The 17,761-nt window shown below is 40.0% G+C and overlaps 1 protein-coding gene across 4 annotated transcripts in view; it reads right to left on the reverse strand.

Annotated features, from left to right (window-relative positions):
* Window positions 1-17,761, reverse strand: part of Tcf20 (transcription factor 20) — a 156,629-nt gene that overhangs the window by 55,913 nt on the left and 82,955 nt on the right. The gene's annotated exons all lie outside the window — the stretch shown is intronic.

Genomic DNA, 17,761 nt, shown 5'->3' on the forward strand with positions numbered 1-17,761 from the left:
TTCACTAGACGGGCTGCTAAAGTGAGGTACCTCAAATAATGAGGCAGTTCTTTCAGGGGCCACCCATGCCTGCTCCACTCACCGACTGAGAAACAGAACTATCCTGGGACTCAAATGCAAACCACTTCAGGTTGACTATAATTACAACGGCCTATGATGACTATCTTCTGGGACACTTAACTCTTTACTACTATGGATTCCTTAGTCACCCATATAAACATCCAATCTGGCCCCCTCTTGACATAAAATTGTGTCCCAAATACTCCCTTTTGACCACCTAACCTCAACTTCCAGGTATTAAGTGCTAGATATAGGCCAGAATAGGTCAGAGACTAGCAGTTAGTAGTCTTTTTTTTTCTTTTGGAGGTTCCAAGAAGATTCAATACTTCTATTTTCCATGTGGCTTTCCATTTGCCATCTAATATTCAGTTATTACTATTATTCCTATGGTAGAGAACAATTAAAAAAAAAAAGAGCTGAAAAGAATATCCAGAAAGATGGTTCCGAGGCTAAAAGTACCTGGGTTTAGTGACTGACTTACAAAAATGTGGAACTCCAGTTCCAGATCTGACACCCTATTCTGATCTTCTTGGGTAGAGGCATATATGTAGTACACATATACACAGAAAGAATGTGTTACTCTTGCAGAGAGGACCTGGGTTTGATTCACAACACCAACATGGCAGCTCACAATTATCTCTAACTCCCATTGCAGGGGATCTAATACCCTCTTCTAATCCCTCAAGGCACCAGGCTCACACATAATGCACAGATATACACACAGGCAAAACATTTAAAAATTAAATATGAAACCAACAAATTAACCAACCATTCATATCACACATACATACATACATACATACATACATATATAAAAATGTTTATGTACACCCAGAACCCAGGTTTCCAGAGTTATCTGAGCTGCCACTTCTGCATCTCTATTAATATATCACCCTCTTATTTAAATAGATTTTTCCATGTTTATTTTTGGTTATGTGGATGTATATGTGTCAGTGTATGTACTTGAGAGCAGGGGCTTGTGTCCCCAGAAGAGGATGTTGGAAATCTTAGAGCTGGAGTGTTATAGACGGTAGTTGAGTAAACAGAAGTGGATGCTGGGAATGGATCCTGGGTCTTCTGCAAGAGCAATATATGCTCTTATTGCCTACTGAGCCCTCTTTTCAGCCTCCTAAATTGATTTTACTTTTGCTTTTGCTTGGGCTTGTCTCCTTTCTCAGAGTCAGAAAAGAGTAAGACGAGGTCAAACTTCCTCAAAGGACTTTAAAAAAAATGAACCTTTAAAAAGTTATGAAAGTTTATGAAATATACATAGCTAGTCCTAATATACTTCTCCCACAGTGGTCTATGGAGCTTCTGTCTTAGTCCCCTTAAAGGAAGTGAAAACGGAGCTGCCCATAGGCAACTAATTACATTTGCCATCTTCTTGCTTTGGGCTAGGCCACCAACACTCTGCTCTGCTTACCATGCTCACTTCCATACTTACACCACCCCCTTCCTGCCAGCCACATGGCTTGTCCTTCTCACCTCTTTCAGTCTCTGGACAAGCATTACCTGTTAGCAAGATCTCCTCCTGAGTAACTTGTTTAAAACTGCTACTATGTACCCTTATCTTTGTTCCTCCTTCCTCTCTTACTTTGTTCCCTCACTCTCAATACAGCTCAGTACAGTCTAATAAATTAAAGCAAAGAAATGTTTACTGTCTTACCTCTCCTTCAACTTAAAACATAAACTCCTAAAAGGCAGAGACTGCTGTTTCTTGCTATAATATCCGTATGTCATTCAAACAGTAAAGAGCAGAAGCAGACATTTTGCATGGACGATGAAATGGCTTAAAAATTAGGTCTTACAGAACTAAGCTAGAACTCACATATTCAGAGACAATGCTAAGGGGGTGAGAGAAGAATTATCATCAATCTAAAAACAGAGCTGGAAGACACTTAAAAAACTACCTGTAAAATCCTTTGGGTCCAGTTCTATGGAAAACACCAAGTTAACCTGGCTACACAGGAGAAATATGAGGAAACACTTCAAAAGTAAACAAATACACAGCAGATGAGCAGCAACCCTAAACTGTTTTCCTCTTTTTTATGTATGTGTGTGTCCGTCCTTCCCCCTGTCCCGCCCCCTTACACACACAGGGTTTCTCTGTGTAGACCTGGCTGTCTTGGACCTTACTCTGTAGACCAGCATGGCCTCAAACTCAGAGATCCAACTTATTCTGCCTCCCTAGTACTGGGATTAAAGGTGTATACCACCACCACCCAGTGACACATTTTTTTTAAAGACTTATTTTGTGTGTGTATGCCTGAGTAAGTATATGCTATGTATGTGAAGGTGCCCTGGAGGCCAGCTCGAGTTACAGGCAGTTGTGAGATAGGTAGGTACTGGGAACCCAACTCAGGTCCTTTGGAATAGCAGCAACAAGCATTGCTAACTATTGAGTCATATCTCTAGCCCTAAGATAAGGACATTTTTGTTTGGTTTAGTTTTTGTTGTTGCTGTTCAGACAGGGTCTCCTCTCTCTATCGCCCTGGTTATCCTGCAACTCAATATAAAAATCAAGCTGGCCTCAAACTCAAGAACACAGGGATCCTTCTGCCTCTGCCTCCCGAGTGCAGGGATTAAAGAACCATGTGCTACCAAGCCTGGCTCCTGACCCACTTCTAAAATACCTTATAACTAAAATAGTTAGACATGGGACTAAGCCTTATTATGTATGGTCACATGACTCAAAGCTATCTTTTTAAATGTTTGTATTAAAAAAGAAATGTCAGGATCTGAAGAAAACTACTTCTTGTCATCTTGAAATGCCTCTTCAACAGACACCATTTCTCTCATGAGTCTGTTTAAACACCATCTATTTAGGTGTTTAATGTTTGGCCCTGTTCCAGCAATTACAATAATACTAACTCAATCCTCACAAGACTAGAACTCTCATTTTACACATGAGGAAACTGAGGTACAGAATTCATCAAGTTCATGAGAGCCCAGTGTGGCAGTGCCACTGGCCACATCTGTCCTACTACATTATGCAGGGGACTCTTTATCAGGTCATAACATGTCCCTTCAGTGCTATCCCTCCAATTCTGTTCCAGTTGGTTTTCTACTTCCTCCAATCTTTAGAACTGCCAAGAACAATTCCATCCACATCTAAACTTCCCTTGTTTCTAGCATACTTACAGTTCTTAGAATTTAGTTCTTAGTGGCTGATGAGAGATAAACTGAACAAAACATTAAAGTTAGCAGTTAACTGAAGGTATGAAAAGCTGCTTCCAGAGATAATCTCCTTATAGACACTTTCTGTGTTGTTTAGTTAACTCTTCAGTAAAACTAGTTTCTGAAGGTTTGAATGTAAATCATGCCATTTGCTTCCTATTTTTCCTAAATCAGAGCTACCAGGAGATCACTTTAGATATCAGCAATTTGGCCTGAAGCTGCTTGGTTATTTTAAACCATATCTCTATAGAGAAAACAGACATGGAAAAATTCCTCTGTGGCTCTGTTCCTAGCCCTGTACTAAACACTCCTTTACTGTGGATTATCCCTCTTTTCCTATAGTAATATAGTTTATAGCCTTGAAAGGAAAAAAATGATAGCCATTATCTCCTGCATAGTACATACTCTTTTTTTAAAGAGTTTTATTTTTTTATATTTATTTATTTATTATGTATACAATAGTCAGTCTGTGTGTATGCCTGAAGGCCAGAAGAGGGCACCAGACCCCATTACAGATGGTTGTGAGCCACCATGTGGTTGCTGGGAATTGAACTTAGTACCTTTGGAAGAGCAGGCAATGCTCTTAACCACTGAGCCATCTCTCCAGCCCTAGTACATACTCTTGATGCACATGAAGTACGAGTAATGAATGTGCTCCAAGTTTATCCTTTGTAGGAGTTTTTTTTTTTTTTTTTTTTGGTTTTTCGAGACAGAGTTTCTCTGTGGTTTTGGAGCCTGTCCTGGAACTAGTTCTGTAGACCAGGCTAGTCTCGAACTCAGAGAGATCCGCCTGCCTCTGCCTCCCGAGTGCTGGGATTAAAGGCGTGCGCCACCACCGCCCGGCGTAGAAGTTTCAAGTAAAGCAGTCAGGAAAAATAAAATGTCAGAAATAAAAAATATAAACTTGAAGTATTTGCAACTTATAATCAGCATATAAAATATCCCAATATGATCCTACCATATAGATACATAACAAAAGAAATATATATATCCCAAAGAGCTGGTCATCAATGGGGAATTTTCACACGTATCTGGAAGAGATTTACCAACACACTTTTCTTCCCTTTCCTCAAACTTCACATTTCAGATGGGCCACAGAGGTGTACTAATGAGCTCCAGGACTTTGAGTCTATACATTCCAGACTATCCCAGCTGTGACTGCTGTCTCCAGCCTGGTGGAAAGCTGGTGACCTCACCATTTTATAGGAAACTAGCATTAATTTTTATTGTCTTTGTCATCATCTAAGAGCATTACACTCCCCAATCCATTCTTTTCTCCCTAAAATCCTTTCAAATATCTCCCAGAAAGTTCTTAGCTTTCCGAGGCTTAACTAACGACCTTCTATTGCCAGAATAACAGAATATGTTCCTTACTTTAAAAAAATAAAGAACAAACAAAAAACTTCAGTCCTCAAGACAATAGTTCTACTTAAATCCCATGTGAGGATATACTATCTGCCCTCGTGACTCACTCTTCACCCAGTGACAAACTCCTTTACCAACTAGGAGGGACAGTACAAAGACAATGGACAGGCCTCTGCCCCAGTACTCTCCTGGCCCTGACTAGGCAATTTCTGAGGCTGGTAAAGACTTTCTACAAACAGGGATGGCTCTGTCAGATATCTGGCAACCTAAACATTTAGCCATTTTCTCTGAGCTCAGAAACTACTTCTTGCCCTTGAGCTGAGGAGGTATCAACAATGCCAGGCCAGAAGATGCCGCTTTCCCAGTTTGGCCATCCTTCTGCACTGCTGGCCACATTCAACAGATCCGGAGCTGGGGCAGTGGTGGTGTCTTTTCCAGCAGTGTTAAAGAGAAGCACAAGGGCGATTAGAAAGATTGGAAAAAGAGAGGCTGATACGACCGAGAGGCAACTGCAGCAGATACAGACTCCCACCAGCTCCCTCACAAACTTCCAATTCCAGTTCTTCCCATGTTGGCCCAATCCTTAATTCTTTTCTTCCTGTTTTTTGTTTTCTTCCCCTTTTTGTTTTTTTGAGACAGGATTTCTCTGTGTAACAGCCTTGGCCATCCCAGAACTCATTTTTAGATCAGGCTGGCCTAGACCTCACAGAGGTCTCTGCCTCTGCCTCTCAAGTGCTGGAATCAAAAGTGTATGCCACAATACTCAGCTATAATCCTTAATTCTTGTACCAAAATTTTTCATAGAATACAAAGATTCTCTTTTCCTGAATGAACTCTAAATGATACAATTAAATGCTCCTCAAATTTCCAGTTTGAATGTGCCACCTGTTTTCTACCAGGGCCCTGATTGATAAAGTTCTCTTATTCCCAGAATTTCAAAGTACACTATTATCACTTGGGGAGTGAGAGACTTCTATTTCATATGATATGGTATACAACAGGGACTAAAAACAAAACTCTTAGAGATGTCAAACAAAGTACAGAGCGACACTGCAAGAAACATATAAGGTTCAAGAGTAGCAATTGGAAGTTAGGCTGTGACCCAGAATGTGAGAGGGTCTTCAGGACTCCATTAACTATTACGGCCAGGGTTCTCACGTCAAAATGCTAGGTTATGCCATTTGTAGTGGGAATGATTTCTATAAAGTCGACTCATATTTATTCTTAGTAAGTCACTTGTTTTTTTCGTTTTTTTGAAACAAGTCTCACTCATTGTTCAGACTGGCCTGAAACTCACAGCAATCCTCCTGCCTCAGTTTCCTGAGTACTGAGACACGACTGTGAGCCAACATGTGGCTAAATTTATTTTCAACACAAAGATAATGAACATTGTTCTTTCCCTGACCACCTCAACAGATGAGTCCCAACTCATCTTTTTTAGTTTGCAAGGCTTTGCTTAATCACAAACCTGTTCTTTTCTATTTGTCCTAATCTTTGGTTCTGACAAGGACACTTTCATCTTCCTGATCTGGAAAAAAAAAATTATACAAAGTTCTATGTTCCAGCATCAGTCATAGGAACAAAAGAATACGCTTTCCTCCACTTACTATTTTGACAATGTCATATTCCCCACAGTCCTGGATGGCCTACAGTATCTTCTTGGTGGTTTCTGCTGTTTCTGTCCAACAATGTCATTCAGAAGTGCCCCTGAGCCATCACCATTCTCCAATGCACAAATGCCCTCCTACTGTATCCTCTCCTACCCTTCCAGGTCACATGGGCCCCAGGGTCCCAGGAGTTTGATGAAATGTGATTTTCTCTACAAGTTAGCCTTAAAGCAAGCCATTTTTGGTTTACTTCACTTAATGAAACTGAACAGTAAAGTATGTTTACATTTAACCAGTATCTAAGGAATGAGTTACTAATATTACTAATAATTACTATATATTAAGCAAATTCCAACATGTCCAGCTGTCTGGTTTTTATGTGTATACATAGATAGACACAAGGGGGAAAACTGATGAATTATGACATGTTCTAAGTCACTTTCTAGGATATGCTTTAACTCAAATTCTTTTGATTCTTAAACTCATGATTCTATCACTATACCATAAGTTAAACAAGAAACATCTCAAATCCACATTTGCTTTCCTTTTTTGAAAATTCTGACCAACAACTTGGGTCAGGTCTAAATTAACAATGGCTATTGCTAATTTATTGCATGCCTAACACATGCTACACACACTACCAGGCACTTTAAATATTAATAGACTCTCTCCTTACCATATCTACAATGTGTTAGTATTCCCTTTCATAAACCAAGGCTTAGATGTTACATAAATTAGTCATGTGTCTCATAAGCAGACTAAGAAACACTAAGAAAGGAATCTTTAAGTTTGCCAACTTGAGTTTTCTACCTTAAACCTGGATTTATCTGTCTCATCTGCTTTATGAGCATGTAAACTAAGTAGATTAGACCGCATATCTGTCCAGTGATTTGTTGAGTTTTTCCTAGTCTGTATCTAGTTTGCAAAAAGAATTTAGCTTGTCCTTGAGGACTGACGAGAACCTCAGTACAATTAGTGCTGACACCACTGGGAGCTCTCTGGAAATCTCAAAAAAAGGACTCTGAAAACATCATAGGAAACCAAGTCAGTTGGAACTCACAAACTTTTTGGTATCTCAGGAAAAAGAACCTGCAATGTTCAGAAGTTGGCTCTTGCCAAGCAGTGATGGCGCATGCTTTTAATCAGCACCTGGGAGGCCGAGAAAAGCGGATCATCGCGAACAAAGGCCAACATAGGAGAAAGGATTACACAGGGGACCCTATCTCAAAAAACCCACCCCAATTTTTTTCCAAAAAAATTTAAGGCAGACAGACATGGTGGCACACACCTTTAATATGAGCACCTGGGAAGTAGAAGCAGATAGGCATACATCTGTAAGAGGCCAGCTGGTCTACATAGTAAGACTCTGAATCAATGCCAACTTAAGGGATCCATAGGCTGAGCGCAGTACAAACGTAACAAAGGCAGCATACATTCTTAGGAATTTCTAAAGATATAAATTGGTAATTTAAAAAAGACTATTTCCAGTGTGACTTGTTAAGAAAACTGCCAAAAAGCTGTAAGTCTTTTATCACTTGAAAATGATTAAGCAAATTATGGCACAGCTACTTAAATAGTACATAAATCATTAATTGTGAAGATTCTAGCCACACGAAATGCCTACTATGTACATACCTGTGTTACAAGTCCATTTGGAAACTGGACATTCTTATAGATGGATGACAAAGAAAATGATGTGGATAAATAAAAAGCTTTTGACCATCTACAATGGCAGGATTCATATGCCCTCACATACAAAGGATAAAATTTACACTACTGGATTTTACGTCATCTCAGCTGTGACTGCTGACATCTCAGGTGTGACCGCAGCTCATATCCTAGCTTCATACCCACCCCTATTGCCATCTAACTTACACAAAGGGGCATCCAAGAGTCAATTCAAAAAGCTACATGGGAGAGCTTGACAGCTCAACAGCTACCAGAAAAGGGACAGGAAAGTAGAACTCGTGGCACCTGGGCTAACTAGATCTCCTTCTCAGTCTTTGTTACCTGTTGATGCCTAAGGCTTTGGGATGTCACTGAAATTTTCTTTCGCATTTAAATGTTAATAGTACAGTACAGTACTATTTTGTACCTTTGTCTTTACAAAAGGATCACAATTAGCAATCAGTGCTGCCACTTAAAGGCAGTGTCTCTATAATTCCTTCAATATAATTTTTGAATTGAGTCAAAAGACTAACTCAAGCTGGGCAATGGCGGCGCACGCCTTTAATCCCAGCACTCGGGAGGCAGAGGCAGGCAGATCTCTGTGAGTTTGAGACCAGCCTGGTCTACAGAGCTAGTTCCAGGACAGGCTCCAAAGCCACAGAGAAACCCCGTCTCGAAAAACCAAAAAAAAAAAAAAAAAAGACTAACTCAAAACAGAAGTAGGCAAAAGCTGTATGAGAAAAACTATAAATTTTTGAGAAGCCCCAAAAGGTTCAAAACAAAACTGAAATAAACTGGAAGAACACACAATTTCAGAAGTCAAGACTGTAACAGATTAGTTTAATAAAATAACAAAGTATTAGTTTCACTTTTAAATAATTTCAAACACACAGAAATGTTCTAAGTGCTTACATACACCTTTTGGCAAGATTGCCCAACTCAGTGCTTTACCTCATCTGCTAAGTTTTCTACATATATCCAAAGCCACAAATCTCTGCCTGATCACTTTGAGAAACCTAAAAGACAAAGGAAGCACTCACTCTTCTGCAGAACCAGCACACAAGTCTCTTCGTCAAGAAGCCAACACTATTACTGCAGTACCAACCCAGCCCACAGACAGGCCCTACCTCAGTTATGACAACAGCCACATTTTTTCCCTTCTAGTCCAACATTTCATCCAAGTGTCATGTCTCTATTGTTGTCTATTGATCTGCAGTAACCCCTCATTCTTTTACTGGGTCCTTTCATTCCATGGGGTACCCCTCAACCTCAGACTGGTCTGCATTTCCTCAATGGAGAGACTGGTAGCAACACAGAACACACAAGATAAGTAGAAATGGCAACCCATTCATACATTGCTGATGTTAACCACCTGGTCAAAACAATGTGGAGCAGGTTCCTCCAAAGTCATATCATTTTCCTCTTCAAAATAATCACTTTCTGGGGCAAACTGTAAGGGTCTGTCAATGCCTTGTTCGTGGTCAAATATCCACATCTCTATGAGCTCTACCAGGTAATGATACTCTAGCCATCATTCCTTATACATTTGTCAACACGCAAAGCATTATCTCTTCATCCATTTGACACTCAAAGTGTTCCAGATTTGTCCAACTGGAAACCCAACTAGCATCAGTGTCCTGACATTTTCTGGTCTATTTCCTGGCAAAAGATGCTTCAAATTCATCTGGTATTTTTCCTGCTTCAACTCCTAGAAGAACCCACTTCTCCAAAGACAATTCCTCTTCAAGATGATTTAGCAACAAAGGTTTAGCTGATAGGACTGAAACTAAGATATCAGTACTTCCAGGTAGAAAGTGCTATGCATGGGCTGGAGAGATGGCTCTGTGGTTAAGAGCACTGGCTGTTCTTCCAGAGGTCCTGAGTTAAATTTCCAGCAACCATATAATGCCTTACAGCCATCTGTAATGACATCTGGTGCCCTCTTCTGACCACCAGGCTTACATGCAGACAGAACACTATACATAATAACTCTTTTTTTAAAGTGCTATGTATATATAGTTACCATTCTTATAACTATTTTTACACATGTAGTTAAATGTTAAAGTTCACACTTATTAATCCAATTCCAGCCCAACATTTCTGAGTTCTTTTCATCTTTGCGTGCTTATTAATTCCTTTCTCAGACAGCAAGAAACCTAGCTCTCATAATCTTTAACAAATACATACCTGACAGTTTACTTCTTTTGCTCAAGACAACCATCTCCCAAAAAAATTCATTCTCATCCTTGTACCCTGCTCCTCCTACCTCCCCAGCCATGGAACTTCCTACTATCTCTGTGGCACAATTCTATTATAGTTTGAGAAAACTAATTCCAAAATTCATCCAAAGAAAAATCTAAACAATATATGTGGTGGTTTCAAAGAAAATGGCCCGCAAAGGGAGTGGCACTATTAGGAGGGGGTGGCTTTGTTGGAGCAGGTATGGCCTTGTTGAAGTGTGTCACAGTTGAGGGGAGCCTTTGAGGTCTCATACACGTTCAAGTCATACTCAGTGAGACAGTCTTCCTGTTGACTGCGTATCAACATGTAGCAGCAACAAGAAGTTCCTCTCCAGCACTATGTTTGCCTGCATGCTGCCTTGCTTCCTGCCATAATAATGAATTAAACCTCTGAACTGTAAGCAGTCCCAATTAAGTGTTTTCCTTTATGAGTTGCTGTGATCATGGTGTCTCCTCAGCAATAGAAACCTTAAGACAATATGTGAGAATAGTAAAGAAAAATTGGAAAACTATAAAAAGGTGAAAAATACTTGCCCTATCCATGTATCAAAACATTTAAGTATAATTAAAATAAAGGGTAGAGACAAGCATACCACTTGGGATGACCTCACCTGACAATATTCATAAAAACAAACTGCAGGTAACTTTAAAAGCTAAACATCATCTTTTAAAAAAATTAAAAGAAAATACAAAACCATTTAGTCTTTGAGATCAAACTGACATTCTCAGTTTTATTCAATTGGTTTGTTTGTTTCATTGGTTTTTCAAGATTTATTTGTTTGTTTGTTTGTTTTTATAGCCCTGAATATCCTGGAACTTCTGCAGAACAGGCTGGCCTCGAACTCAGAGACCCACTTGCCTCTGCCTCCCAAGTGCTGGGATTAAAGGCATGTGCCACCACTGCCCAGCTTTCAGCTTGTTTTTTGAGAAAAGGTTTTGCAAGGTAGCTCAGGCAGCCTCTAACTTACAATCTTCCTGGTTTAGATTCTTGAAATTTATGAAAGCACAAGCCACTTTTAGTTTCTCACTATTGTGTCTTACCAAATAGAACTTAGCTTTCTTTGAAAAAAAAAAATCATTGATTTGCCTAAGAACAGGCAAAATACAAGGTAGGTAACACTTCACTCAGCCACAAAGATGGGATATGCTTTCCACCTAATGGAGATGGAGCCAGCAAGTGTCAGGAAGAAATTTTCATTTTATAGAACTGTGTATGTGTGCATGTGTGTGTGTATGCATATACATTTACTGTAACAGGCTGAGTTAACAATGGGATCTATCCACGAAAGCAGCTTTTCCACCCAGATATGAACAAGGATAAACCTCAGTGGTAATGCAAGTGAAGAGACCTGGTATTTGGAAGGAATAAAATGGAATTGGAGACACAACAATAGAAACATTTGTTAAATCATAAGTGTGGTGATAACATGCGACCTTTGAGGGAGAAGGTATTATTAAAGCCTGGATTTTTTTCTATGTTGACATATTTTTTTAACGGTTCCCTATATTATCAGTTTGAAAAAATAGTAAAATTTATGTAACTTAAGACCTTTTAGCTTCTACCACCAACAAAACTTCCACATTCATTTCTCATGGTCTATCTTTCAGACTCAGGCCTCAGACTTGTAGGCTTTAGATCTGCTCCCATGTCTTGAATACTAGTTCCCTTCCATTTTCACTGTCTGACTAACAAGAGTTCCCTGCTCTAACACTCTTTTAAGAGTTGTCTTTAAGTGAATTAATCACTCCTGCCAGTCCTCAAGTTCCAGGCATCACAGATTCAGAATCAGACAAATTCAGTCTGAACTCAGCTTTGCAGCTTACTGCTACTAAAATGTCCAATGTATTATGCACTTTAAATCTCAGTTTCTTCAAGCATAGAACAGAAATGCCCCTCTGGTCTGACACTGATAAATGATACACCACACCATTCTGTAGGCCACAACTGTGAAGCACATGAATGGGAAGCACTGCTGTTCTCTGAAGCTCATGGCAGGGTCTCAGGCACCACAGGTCTAAAGAATAATATTCTGCATGTCAGGCAATTGTGGTATTGTTTAACAAAGACTGATGAAAGGTCTTGAGGATGTAAGGGCCCCAAACTGGAATCTATTAGAAGTCTCCTGTGAGTTTTGAACTAGATGGTGACACACTCTGGTTTCAGTTTTCAAATATCTTGACTGTTTTATAGAAAACAAGTAGGGGAGGAGCAGAGCAGAAGCATATTTAGTAAAGAAGTTATTTTAGTAATCTGGATGAGGGATGTTGGCTGCACAGATGAATGCGGTATTGATGGAAGTGGCGTGTCAAAGGACACATTTTGAATTCAGGGCCAACAGAAATTGCTAGTGTATCAGAAGTAAACAGCACAGCACCACTAGCTGAATGAACACCAGTGCTTTACATCCTTTACAGGTGAAAACTCAAGTCTGTACCATCATACCAGGTGTGCACAGCTGACAGCCTCACTTTATTAAAATGAAGACAATAAAGCAGAGTTGAAAAGACTGATGAAGGCCCTAACAGTAGGTAACAGATCTGAGCCCTGGTAGCAGGCTTGTGTGTGACAGTACTCTAGTACCATCTCCTACAGTGCAACTGCAAAAATGGGCACTACTGGGGAGGGGACAGACTGGAGCACAATAGGAGGGATGTTGTGCCTGACATGCCATCTTTGAGATTCCCACTAGACATCTGAGTGGAGGGAGAGATGTCAGATAGACTGCTGGCATGACTGGATCTAAAGTGGGGATACAGGTAAAAGAAAAGTCAGCAGCATAGAGAATTCAAAGCCAAATGTAAAATCAATTTAGAGGGTCTTGAACTAAACACTTAAAAAAAACGGAAGGCAGAAAATAACAGATGATGGATCACAGTAAGATGAAGTATACAAAACTGGAGAAACAGCTCAGTGGTTAAAACCATACACTCACTGTTCTTACAGGACCCAAGCTCAATTCCTAATACCCTATAGCCACAACCACCTGCAAGGGGATCTGATGCTGTGGCCTCCCAAAGCATCTATAAACACACGCATACAAAATGAGAAACAATAAAAACAAATCTTTAAGTGATTTGAAGGGAGAAGTGAGGAAAATGAGGGACACTTTAACTGGGAAGGGAGAAGGAAGTCAATATAGAAGAGAAAGAGGGAGGGGAGGAAAAAAAGTAAAACACAAACAAAAACCAAGAACAGGCAGGCATCAGAAACTCCCTTTCAAATCATCGTTTAGGGGAGTTTGAGACTCCCAAAATAATGCAGGCTACTGTTGTTGCCCTCAGTAGTCTCCCAGAAGTTGAAGGTAAGTCCTTATTGTTGAAGGCACCATTCATTTCAGACACAGGACCCAGAAGACCTGAATATGACCTGAAAGTGTTTTCCTGAAGAGTAGCTTTTACAGTACAGGAGGATACTATGTGTATTTCTGTGGTGGTCTGAATAAAAGTGGCCTCCCACAGGTTCAAAGGGAGTTGCACTGTGAGGAGGTGTGGCCTTGTTGGAGTGTGCACATGAAAGTGTGTCACCAGGGGTGGGCACTGAGGTATCAAGTGCTTGAGCCAGGCCCAGGCTCTCTCTCTTCCTGCTGCCTGTTGATCAGGATGCAGAATTCTCAACTACCTCTCCAGCACCATGTCTGTCTGCTTTCTGCCACGCTTCCTGCCATGACGATAATGGACTAAACCTCTGAACCTGTAAGCCAGCCCCAATTAAAATGTCGTCCTTATTCAAAGTTGCCACGGTCATGGGGTCTCTTCACAGCAACAGAAACCCAAACTAAGACAGCTACCAAGTAAGGAAAGCAATCAACAGCTCTTTCCAGCTGCAAAACCTATGAACCACAATGATCAGTACAGACAATACCTTTAAGGGTGCCATACTGACACACATCTCGGTGGTAACAGCTTTCTAATTGGAGTGAAGGCGATTCAACAGGAGAAAACTATGCCTATTACTTGAAAACTAACTACATAGGATAAGTGAGATTTGTGATTTTTAGAAAATAACCTACTTCTAACACTTGATTAAATATGCATAATTCTTAACCAAATTCTAAATATTTATCTTTATAGCCCTCATCAAAGGTAAGAGTAGTTCTCACTATCAAGAAAAAACTTTGAAACAGAGAGACCATAACTGAAAACCACAATTGATCAAAATACAGATGTGTCCAGCCAAAATGAATCCATCTACAACATTAACTCCTGCACCTAAGGATGGGGGCTGGGATGGAAGAACTGTTAAGAGCCAAAAGACCAGGAAATCTGCTCTGAGACTGTGTCCCCTATAAATGACATGCAAGTTTCACCTGCAATACCTCAACAATTGCTGTCTCCACATACCACCAACAAACATACTAACATGGAAAAGGGGAGATCTCACAGGCCACCACTTATCAACAAAGATCTACAAGCAACAAAGGAATGGTGGGAGAAGAAATAGTCATCCCCAGGGATGAGTCCCTAAATGGTTATCCATTACCAAGTAGTCAGCCTTGAAATAATATATAAAAGAAACACTAATAGGACTGAATAGTTGTGTGTGTGTGCGTGTGCATGTGTGTAACAAAGAGAAGCCATGAACTCCAGAGGGAACAAGGAAGGATACATGAACAGGGTTGAAGGAAGAAAAGGAAAATGATACTTCATTTTTTATAAAAAAAGATTTAAAGAAACAAAATACCATTAAACAAAGATGAAGCACACAAACTAGTTTATGAAACAAGTTTAATTTTTTAATTTTCATACATGTGATACCAGGCTGTCACTTGGTGTGGTGGAGTTTTTTGTTGGTGATGGGTTGTTTTGGGTTTTTTTTTGGGGGGGGGGACTGTTTGTCATTTGTAAACAGGATTTCTCTATGTCCTGGCTGCCCTGGAATTTGCTCTGTAAATCAGGCTGTCCTGGAACTCATAGACACTCACCTGCCTCTTCCAAGTGCTGAGGTTAAAGGAGTAAGCCACCATTGCCCAACTAATATGGCTATTTCCCCTTCAACTTTATCCAGTGTGGAACCCTGGTACTCCTAAGGCTAAGCACGGGGCACACATTCAAACATGAGGTAACTTAAGCTCACAGTGCATGTTATCTTTCTGACAAAAACAAAGCTCACACATGAAGAACAACATTTTAGAATGGGGGTATAACTCAGTGGTCAGCATGCAAAAAATCCTGAATTCAATCCACAGCTAACAACAGTTTTACTTTAAACAATGGGAGGAACTAAGAGTAAAAAGGGTTTCTATAATCCCTGCCTCCATTCTCTGCTCTGAACATCACTGAAGTAAAAGGAGAAGCAGGTTGATTTTTTTAACCTTATCTACAAGGTGCTGAACATAACAGGTCACTACTTCTGATAGGTAAAAACTGCTTCACTTACATTAAAATTTAAATAATGCAAATCAAAAGATGGCTTTTTAAAGCTTTTTTTCCTTGAAAGAACTTTTGAAAATTACTTTCCAGGGGCTGACCCTTGAAAGCAAGCTTCTGAATATAGTATAACAAAACGTAAAAACACTTAAGATCTGCTTCAAGCTAAAGGCAGGGTACTAGATATTTAGAATTTGGAAAGCTTTTAATACCAACCTGAACGTATCTGAATTTATGGGAAGTTAAACCCGAACAACACACTGTAAAACAACAGTGCCAACTAACAACCTCAGAAAAGAAATGTAAGATAAGACAAACAGATTTTAATGTGTGCTTGACTTTCTTGCACAAACCAATGAGAAAAGTAGTCAACCAAAGCATTCCAACTTGATTTTATTGAAGGTACCAAAGTCACAGGTCAACCAATCAAATGAAGCAAAAAGCAGAAGAAAGTTCTGGAAGTCTGATCCACTTAGATAAAAGCCAATAATAGAGCTTTTTACATTTTACAGGGTCCTCTCCATCTAGCTGAGGATGCAGGCATGGGAGAAACGTATATGAATGATTAAATTCTGTGAAAAAGATAAAAATGGGAAAAAGTAAAATTCCACAGTTGCCACAAAGTCACAACTCCAAAATAATGTGTTAGCTCTCAATCTACTTTATTAAAACTGTATGTGTGATCCTGTATATGGGTAAACATATCTATGTGTATGCGTGTGACTTGCATGTGGATGCCTTGGATGTCATCCTCAGAAACATCTACCTCTTTCTGACTGAAGCACACTAATCAGGCTACAGTAGAGATGGCAAGTGAACCCCAAAGATCCTCCTGTGTCTATCTCCCCAGTGCAGGGGTTACAAACACAAGTCACTTCACCATGAATTCTGGACATCAAACTGTGTTCCTTGTGCTTACAAGACAAGTGCCTTACTGACTGAGCTACCCCCACCCACCTCAACCTTGCAGCTCTTATATGAGCATCAGTAATGGAAAGAAATTTCTAAAACACTGAGTTTCCCTATATATAAACAAAACTCAAAACCGCTTAAGTCCACACCTATTGAGAAGAAATAGTTTCCTTGCAGTGTCCAACAATTGACATGCTGGAGGGTAGAGAGATGGCTAAGCAGTTAAGAGTTCCTACTGTTCTTGCAAAGGACCAAGTTGGGGTTCCTGAGCCTATGTGGGGGAGGAGGTGACCTCACAACTGCCTATAACTGCAGCTCTAGGTGATCTCTAGCCTCCACAGGCACTACACTGGCATGTAATATATAATTTAAAAGAAATATTTTTAAAAATAACTAGCAGGTTAGCTTAAGATCACAAAGAAACACAGAAGGAACCAGTAAGATGCCTCATCCTCTAAAAGTGCCTGCCACTAAGACATAGGACCTGAGATTGATTCCCACCACACACACACACACACACACACACACAAATCAACCCATCCCCACACTACAAACAAGCACACATATCATACACAAAAATAATAATGTATTTTTTTTAAAGTATATCAGCACAGCAGCATAAGATTTTCATGAATGGAGCCGGGCGGTGGTGGTGCACGCCTTTAAGCCCAGCACTCGGGAGGCAGAGGCAGGAGGATCTCTGTGAGTTCGAGGCCAGCCTGGTCTACAAGAGCTAGTTCCAGGACAGGAACCAAAAAGCTACAGAGAAACCCTGTCTCGAAAAATCCAAAAAAAAAAAAAAAAAAAAAAAAAGATTTTCATGAATGCTGTGACCTCTAGACCCCATTTTAGATTCTCTTATTATTACTAAGGGAAAGGGGCAGGAGGACTGTAAACCTAATAGACAATGAGATAAAAGAAAACTCCTGATAATTGTTAGTTGCCTTTCCACAGAGATCTGAGAAGCAGTGAGCATAAAACCTAGCATCCCCTTCTCGTCCCTCTAAGGTGAGGTCATCCTGAGGGGTCAAGACGGTAAGCGTTACACTACTAGACAGGTCACAGTCATGTCCTGGGACAAGGAGTGGTGAGCACTACTCTCTTACCTGCAGTCAGGAGAAATGAGGTCAAGAAGAAATGAAGAAAGAGGTCAAGAAAAATAGGCTTTAAAAAAATCTAGAAGATGGGTGTGGCGAAGGCAGAGGCAAGCAAATCTCTTTGAGTTTGAGGCCAGCTTGGTCTAGAGAGTGAGCTCCAGGACAGTCAAGGCTACACAGAGAAACCTTGTCTCAAAAACCAAAAAATAAAATAAAAAAATAAAAAATCTAGAAAGAGAATTATATTTTAGTAAGCAGAATGAGAAAA

The sequence above is a fragment of the Microtus pennsylvanicus genome, chromosome 2 (assembly GCF_037038515.1).
Source record: "Microtus pennsylvanicus isolate mMicPen1 chromosome 2, mMicPen1.hap1, whole genome shotgun sequence".
In the NCBI taxonomy this organism is placed as follows: Eukaryota; Metazoa; Chordata; class Mammalia; order Rodentia; family Cricetidae; genus Microtus; species Microtus pennsylvanicus.